This window comes from Lactuca serriola, chromosome 4 (assembly GCF_051521515.1).
Source record: "Lactuca serriola cultivar US96UC23 chromosome 4, Lser_US96UC23_V15, whole genome shotgun sequence".
NCBI classification, from domain to species: domain Eukaryota; kingdom Viridiplantae; phylum Streptophyta; class Magnoliopsida; order Asterales; family Asteraceae; genus Lactuca; species Lactuca serriola.
Genome location: NC_136411.1, coordinates 245,173,828 through 245,183,038, shown reverse-complemented (window position 1 = coordinate 245,183,038; position 9,211 = coordinate 245,173,828). Strand labels below are relative to the sequence as shown.

The following is a 9,211-nucleotide window of genomic DNA, read 5'->3' as shown; positions in this document are numbered from 1 at the left end:
TCTTCAATTTATCAGGAAAAATCTACACATCAAGTCCAGAGAGGGTACTCATGGGTTGCAGGCCAAAATCTCCATCAGATTGTGACTTTTCGACTCTACTCATCGAGTCAGTGGGTCCTACTCGGTGAGTCATTGCGGGTTCAACACTTTGGATGGTCTACTGGAAATTAGCTTCCTCGACCAGCCTCTCTATCTCCTTCACGTCGCCTTCAGCATCAAAATTCTCTTCCAAAGATAATAAGAATTGACTTGGATTACTTTCTTGCAAAAGCGCAAGCTCTATTTCTAACAATTCATCATCCAAATCCATGGAAAAAACTTTCTCTTCTCTTGGCTCTATGTGCCCATTCTTTTGCTTAGCTTTAAAAATAATTGATTCATCCCCCACCCTTAGTGTTAGTGTAGATTCTCTCATGTCTACTAAGGCACAAGCGGTATTCAAGAACGGACGCCCAATAATGATTGGGACTTTATGGTCTTCTTCCATGTTTACTATTATGAAGTCAACAGAGAACACTAGTTTATCTACCTTGATGAGAAGATCTTCACACACTCCCATTGGATGTATTATTGTTTTATCGGCTAGATGGATTTCATTTAAATAGGCTTTGGGTCCGGAAGGTTTAGCTTTTTGAAGAAAGAATATGGCATAATATTTATACTTGCCCCTAAATCAGTAAACGCTTGCGTGGTCATTAAGTTCCCAAATTGACAAGGGACGGTGATGCTTCCCGAGTCCCCCCTCTTCTCTAGCAGTTCTTTCAACACTATCTTAGCCACTCCTTCCATATTTCTTCTAGTTTTAAGAGGTTCTTATGCAAACTTGCATATTTTAGTGTTTCAACTATTGTTTCTACAAACAGAATATTCACTTGGAGTGCCTTTATATGCTGCATAAAATTCCTATATTGTTGAGTCTGTTCATCAGGTATGGTTCGAATCGAAAATGGAAAAGAGGGTCGGTAAGGTTTTAATGGAGGGTTGTTTTTGTCATCAGACGTTGGACACGTCGAGTCCTTGTTTGGGACTCGGTGAGTCGATTCGGGTTTACTTGATTCCTAGTTTTCTGCCTCTTTTTTTTGCACCTCTATGGGATCCTTCTATATAGGGGTCCGGAGAGTGAAAATTTTCTCAAAATCTGTTATTATTTCATTCACATGTGCCATTCTTGGATTCTGTTCGGTATTGCTAGGAACTTCACCTGGTGCTCTTTGGTTGATTTGTTGTGCAATCTGGCCTATCTGTTTTTCAATGTCATGAATGGATGCTTGTTGATTCCTAAGCATAGCTTATTGATCCATCATCATCCCCTGGTGCTCCCTTAACATATTTTGTTGATCTTTTATTACAGCGTCTGTGTCATTATGTCTCTTCTCAGATGCAACTACAAATATTGTGAGCATGTCCTCCAAATCGTATTTCTTTTCTTGCATCAACTCCTCTTTTTGATAAAAAAACCCTTGCTTTTTGCTTATATATTTCCTCCTTTACCTTTTTATATTCATTGTATGGGAGCCATTCCTTCTTGGGTTTTCTCCAATCATCATCATATTTATCGCCACTTGAATAGCACACTTGTGATTTTCGATTCCCGTTCTTGTCCAAATCACAATCTCTAGTAATGTGAGGCCCGTTACAATTCTCACATCCCACCCGGATAGCATGGATGGATTGGTCCGTCTTAGTAATTCTTCGGTCCAAACTCTCCAACTTAACCATCATCGCTGCCATGATATCAGTAACTGAGTTCACCACCCCTCAATTTGCTTCATTCCTTCGGTTATGATATTCTATTGAATGCTTAGACAATTCTTCAATTAGTTCTTTTATCACCGGGGGTGGCTTCTTTGTGAGTAGTCCTTGCGAATCAAGGAGTTCCCTAGTTGTTACATTTACTCCATCATAGAATATGGAGACTTCTTGTTGGTTGTTTAGATCATGATGTGGGCAGCTCCTTAGTAAGCCTTTGTATCTCTCCCACGCCTCATATAGTGACTCTCTAGCTTGTTTCTCAAAGTTGGTTATGGCTTTCTTCAACTTGGATATCTTCGAGGGAGGGAAAAATTGGTCTATAAATTCCTCTTTCATTTTAGCCCAAGTAGCGATGAATCTTGGAGGGAGTGATTTCAACAAATCTTTCACAGCTCCCTTGAATGTGACTGGTATCATACGAAGCAAAACGGTGTCGCGAGCCACATTAGGGACATTGAAGTAGTCGACTATATCGTTGACCTCGTATAGATGTTTGTATGTGTCTTCTTGATCTATCCCGAAGAATGGAATTTCCTTAAGTTGATCAAGTATGTGACCTTTTAGTTTGAAAGTGGCAATTGCGGGAATCGTTGGTTGCACGAGTCCTGGGCCAGCATCGTCACACATCCTTTTCTTTCATTCACCCATGGTAACTTCATCGATGTTAGCCACGGTGTTAGCGGGTTCGCCTTCAAAGTCGCTTTCTTCTTCAGATTCGGAATCGTAATCAGTTACTTGTGGAATTGGATTTTCTTCAGAATGTTCTAACTTTCTTTTCTCGCTCTTTTGACATTTGGTTTCACCTGTTTTCTTACTTTTCTTCTTCCTAAAGACTAACTTAAGGTCTTTGAAAGGTGATTTCTTTGACGGGTTAGTGTCTTCAACGACCTTGTCTTTGTTCTTTCTAAGAGCGGATTCTGAATCCTCGTATGGAGGAACTAGAGGTGTGTTGGATCCTCAGGTCATGTAACACCTGAAATCAAAACAAGAAACACGCATAAAAAGAACAAAATATGAACAAAAAACGAAACTGTGAATTCAGTGATGGACTTGTCGAGTCTATAGCTAGGGACTCGGCGAGTTCACTGCCAAAATAGAAAAAAAAATTAAGCAAATTTCCTAAAATCTAAAAACTAAAAATCAGTCCTAATGCTAAATTTACTTAAAGTAGTAACTTTGTGCAAGAAAAATCTCACACAAAGGATCGATAACACTAGTAATCAAATTAAATCTTAGAACCGTTCCCCAACAACGGCACTAAAAACTTGATGTGTGTATAACTAACTAGTTTTATCCTACTTTTTTGAATATAAATTTGACACACAAAAGGCAATGTACCTATCAATTAGTGGTATAATTTAGCAAGCAGGGTATCGAACACAGGGAACGACAATTAAACTAATTACTAGAATTATCTAAAAAAATCAAATAATAAAATAGTAGGGTTCTCTAGTTTTACAAGACTAGAAACTTAACTAACACTTAAACTAAACAACTAACAGCTAAGCAAACAAAAATCAACTAAATCCAATAGTGAAGGAGTCTTCTGTTTTGGTAAATGCAATGGATTAATTTTTCATTGGCTACCGATTAAGGTGATTAGGTTCATGTTCGCTATTACTAATTCTTAGAAAACAAATTAATTCAAGCAGTGGTCAGTTGTCTAAATTATTGAATTTCCTAGTTTATTGGTTCAGGTTAAGTAAGACTTGTAGTGGTTAATTAAATTGGTCATTCCAATAACCTCTTGTTGATGGTTCGTCACACAAGCTCACACATTAACTTACCTATTTTGTAGTTAACCCTAGTTTCACGTTCGCTACTCCTAGGCATTTAAAAATGTTTTCACATAAATCATACGAGACTAGCAATTAAGAGATGTTCATGCAACTTAATATACTAGTTAATTAACCGAAAATAGTTGTTGTTAACATATAAGGTTATTTAACAAGCTTAACAAAACAATATCACCAAATTAGCTCATAATAACAGCAAAAACAAACTCAAAAACGAAATCACTTGGTTTATACAAGGTTCAATCAAAGGATTGAGTAAAGAGTAAAATAGAATTTTCCTTAATCTTACTCAAAATCGAATGTAGGGTTGATTCTCTGGTTTCCAGCACTTCAGCATCACCTTCAATCGTCGTTTTACCTACAAGGGTTCCAGCAAAGTCTTTGGTCTCAGGCATGAATGTGTTATTTATAGAATTCTGGAAACAGGGTCAATTCGTCGAGTCCAAGGATTAACTCCCCGAGTCCTTCATTAAAAAGTTGTGTATGGCGAGGACTTCAATTGCTTCGCGAATGTTCGAATTGACTCGTCAATTTGGGGTATTGACTCGCCGTGTTCTTCAGAATTTTTCACCTTTTCTTCAGGATTTTTGACTTTTTCTTCGTAATTAAGCACCTTTTGTTCCATAATTGCAATAAAATAGTCAAAAAGTATTAATATTCTATAAAAAAATATATGACTAAATATGCACATATCAATGGTCAATGATATTCATAAGTCTATGCCTTTGATGTTGCGACCTTTTACAGGTCACACCTTTAATCACTAGCCGACAAAATAGTCAGGGAAGTTTTAAGGCAGTCGCACCACTAAACCTAGCTTAACGACCACCATTTCCCTATTTTCTTAATCATAAAAGACATGGAATTTAACTTGCTAAAACCAACTAAAACCTCGTATTAGTGGATAAATTTCCAAACATTATCCATTTATGAGCCTAAAATGCTTAGATCTACAACCTAAATCATAAAAGGGACTAAAATGTACTAATGACCTTGAATGGCTTAAATAGCATGATAAATATCCATAGTTTTTGACCAAGAAGGTTCACAAGCACTCAAATACCAACCTTTAGGTCTATATTTTTCCAAACTCCACGCAAACAACATGAAGGGACCAAAAACCAATCTATGATCTTATATCTAACAAGTTATAACCAAAAAGCTTAACCAAAGAAGAATATATATATATATATATATATATATATATATATATATATATAATCTCAAAATAGGGTTAGGTTTTTGCATGGGAGAGTCTCTCTGGGATGGAGGATGATAAAACGTTGATGTAACACCATGATTTTTCACTTCATTTTTCTTAATTTAAAAACATTATTTAACAGATTTAGGAAACTGAAGTCTTAATTATTGAATTAGATGAGAATAAATCTCAGATCGTTTAGTTCTTTCATAGGTATAAAGATGAAGAACAAATAAATCAAACACAATACGATTATGAACACATAATAGAATCAGTGTAAGGATTATGATTCAAATATAGTCACGCATCAGCAGAGCTCGATGAAGAACTTCCACTGTAGAGGCGAGCTAGGGTTTACAATACTTGTGAGAGAAAAATAATAAAAGCGTTACGAACAAAGGATGCATGCATGCACCTTAATTACTAAAACCCTAGATTAAAATAATGCATGGTTTTACAGGTTTAAACCGGCAACCAAAACTGGGCTAAGGACCGAGCCCATGACGCAACACTATAAGCCCAACAATCTCCCCCTTTGCGTCTAATGAGTTGAGAGATTATTTCTTTTGAGTAGGCTTCACAGTCTTCACCACCTTGAACAGCTGAGGGATGATTGCAAGAAGAGTCTGCCGAAATTGAATGTACCATCTCAGCATATCAGTAAACATCTTCTTGTCAGCCGCTGAGTTCTGATTATACCTCTGAATGATCTCCAAAATGTGCTACAAGCAAGCGGTTGAGAACAGGTGCTTATCAACAAGAGCGAACATGCATTTTTGACCTTCGCCCTTGATAAACATCATAGTGTGATATTTTTTTGTCAATCTTGCCTTTGACCATAGAGTTTATATCGCCAGCTCTTCCCATAGGTTTGACCGTGGTTTGCTTGTGAATTCCTGAGGAAATTTCTTGATCCATCTTTGCTACTTCGTGAATGTAGCGGAGAAGCATTCGCTTGACATGGTCAATGATCGGCTGATAGTCCTGAGGATTCGACAATAGGATGTTGTTGAGTAGTATCCAGTCATGAGGGTTGAGGTTCGATAGATCAGCTAGAGAGAAATTGTGAACCAAGCCTTCAGAGCCTCTAGTCACTTTAAATTTGATGTTTATGAACTTCCCTGCTGAATAAGGCTTCAATACCTTGACAGTTGTAATCTTCTGTGAACTCTAGGTCACGTACTGTAGCTGAGCGAACTCCAAATAGAACTGTAACAAATCTCGATCCACCTTTGGGTCCAGAGAAGGGATGGCAACAGTTGAATTGAAGCAATGAAAGATGAATGCCTTTATAGTGATTGACATGTCAAACTGTGCATCCTTTGAGTTTTCAAGACCGAACGACATAATAGGCTCGAGCCAGTGAGTGCTCGGTTTGTCTATAGCACTTCTTTGAAGCGAGTCAATAGTCCACTCTGGAAAAATGGACATCTTCTTCTCCAAGAGCTCATTTTCTTTTTGCTTCTTCTCTAGCTCAACCGTTTGTTTCTTGATCTTTTCTGCAAACTCTTTCTCAAAAAGTTTTGTTTTCTGAAAAGGCTTAGAGGGATTTTCTTCAAAAACATCATCTTCATCATCAATTTCATCTTCACCAGTCTTCTTTTTCTTCTTATCTCTTTTACTGACCGAAGCTTCATTAACCTTCGGTTCAGCAGAAGACTTAGGTTCAGGAGGAGGTTGAGATTTTGCCTTTGCCATATCTGCCCCTTGTTTCGGTTGGACATCAGTCACCGAAACTCCCTCAATGCGACTAAGGATGTCCAATGCAGGTCGGAGTTTTTCAGCCAAATGTCGTCTGATGGTGATGGTCATAATGGGATCATGGGCATCAAGAAGATGAAGTAGAATAGAATGAACGTCACCGACAGAGCGTCGAATTACCTCCCTTTCAGACTTTAAATCACCGACAGAGGTTTTGCATTTTCAGCTGATATTCCAGTTGAGCCAGACAATCATTGACCTTATCGTGTAGGGTGGAATTGGCAGCTTCAATGGCCTGACGAGCAGCGTCAAGATTAGATCTCTCAGCATGAAGAGAATGCTGAAGGTTATCAACCGAAGCATTCATTGTCTGAGAGTTCTTTTGAGCAGCTGCCTACAAAGAATCTAAAAATAGATGAGCCTCAGAAATTAGTTTATCGACTTTTGCGGTCGCTTCTTTGCATTCCTTTGTTGAGGCCTCAACAGCAAGAGAGGCCTTTTGGCACTGGGAAGTAGACGCATCAATGGCCTTTGCTGCAGCAGATAGGGAAGCATCATGTTCATTGACAATAGAAGAGAACAAGGCTTTGAGAGCAGCGTCATAATAAGCACCAGTGGAAGAGGAGGAAAGCAGCTGATCAAGTTTGTCACTAACGGCTTTGAGATGGCGCTTGGTTATAGGAGCATCTTCATCAACATCACTTTGAACACGGTAGGGACTAAAATAAGTGGAATCAAATTCCAAGTCCTCACCGCCTAGAACAATGTTGGTTTCAGTGGATGGGGTAGGAGATAGTGGTGTGGAGGTACCTGGACGTTCGGTAGTGACTGGGGGTTCGGTTGTAACAGGAGGTTTGGTTGCTGAAGAACGAGCCCCCGTATCAGATACGTTGGTTCGTACTCCAGTAGTAGTTGTAGAAGTGGCTTCAGTAAAGATTGGAGCAGAAATGGGAATGGTAGTAGATGGTTGAGATGTAGTGATGGGAAAAATGGCAGGTATAGAAACAGGAACAAAAACTGGTGTAGGAGAAGGGGCTTTGAACCAAACTTGTACATCAGGTGTAGGGGGCGAGGTGGTGTACCACCACGAGCCGAAGCCTCCTCGTCAGAGCTTTCGCTCTCTAAGTCTGTGTGAGTAGAAGGTTTGGTGTTAGGAGGAACATACTCAGAATTTGAATCACTGGAAGATTGAAGAATGAGTCTCCGGGCTGGCTTCTTCAACTTCTTCTGCTTGGGTTGGGAAGGAGCAGCTCTGGCTGACTTCCGCTTCTTAGGAGTTTGTCCCTTGGTTGGTTTAGTGACTCGCACCTCCTTCTGAGTTTCAGGTTTCTTGCCCCTCTTCGCATGCTTGTCTGCTTCTTCGATTGAGCGAATCATAGCAGGAGTGAGTTCCCTCGGTCCCGAAGAAGGAAGCTTCTTGTATTCTTGAATAACGTTTCTTACTTCAGAAACACAAGCATACATAGCTTTTGGGATCGATCCAAAGAAAGAGTAGTTGGTAGGATCGGTGACAATGATCTTCGTGGTGTGAAAGGTTGCGATAGACGAAAGGAGAGAGTCCGCCATGATTGGAACATGAAGACGATTCATCGCCCACTTGGTAATAATGGACCAGTACCTTCCACATGAAATCTCTAAATGGCGTGATGAAGAATACAAACTTTGAACCAGTTGTTTCCCGATGACCGCCCCATAGTCCAAGGTAACCCCATGATATAATCTGTAAAGCACAATCATAAATGACTTGCTTGCTCCATCTGAGTCGGCGCTACGCTCACGGAGTCCTTTGAACAGTAGAGTGATGAGGCTGTTCCATTGAGGAGGGAGGCTGGACTTCTTGAACTTGGTAATGGTGGCTAGGGTTTTAGTGTACCCCATTTGGTAGAACATAGAGAACAGTTGACCTGTAGTAATTGAATCAGGGTTTACCAGAGTGGGTTCATGAGCAAGACCGATTAGGGCACAGAAGCGGTTCTTGGAGATAGATGTCTTCTCATTATGGATTTCAAAGTGAATCCTCCCAGCAACCTTGTCATAGTAAGCGGTTGAATAGATGTGGGAGATGCAGGACATGGGAACAACTTCGACCTTTGACAGAGCGTTGACCAGAGGTGAGTACTTGAGACATTCGACGATGTACAACATGTAGGATTCATAGACGAAGGGGGTAAGATCAATGAGAAGGTTTTGTGGAGGCTTGATGGTGAGAAGGTTGAAGTGAACAAATGTATCTTGAAATGAAGAGGATTCTGCCATTGATGAAGCTTTGAGAAGAAGAAGATGGACAGTAAGAGAAATCGCCCTTTTTCATTGAGAGAATTTATGAGTGATAAAAGAGTAAAGTGGAGCATGCCAAATCTTTTTATACGTAGAAGTAGGAGAGAGAAATATCCGTCTAAAATCTTGGATTTATTTGAAAACTGTGCCTGATGTAACGGAGTGAATAGTTGGAAACCCCGATGATGACGCAGGAGAGAGAAACGAAGTTTCACTGTTACGCGCCTTTCCATAAAAAGTGCCTTTTTCAAATCGTCAAAACGATTGGATAACTGCTGACTCAGCCAATAACTTTATCCCAAACGTCACCCACATATTTTACATGAACCGTCATCGCCTTTATCTTTATCATTCACTGGAGTACTGTAAGAAACGAAGCTGTAACAATTATGTCATCGTTAATAGAACCAGATTTTGGAAAATCGAAGATTTTCATGCATAGAGTTTGAATGATAAAGAAATAAAGCAAACTTTTTTTCTGGGA

The 9,211-nt window shown here is 39.4% G+C and overlaps 1 non-coding gene across 1 annotated transcript; it reads left to right on the top strand.

Annotated features, from left to right (window-relative positions):
• The first annotated feature begins 1,933 nt into the window (after nt 1–1,933).
• On the top strand, nt 1,934–2,040 carry LOC145049061 (small nucleolar RNA R71). Its single transcript, XR_013683179.1, has one exon. It is a non-coding gene; the product is annotated as a small nucleolar RNA R71 (small nucleolar RNA).
• The last annotated feature ends 7,171 nt before the right edge of the window (nt 2,041–9,211 follow it).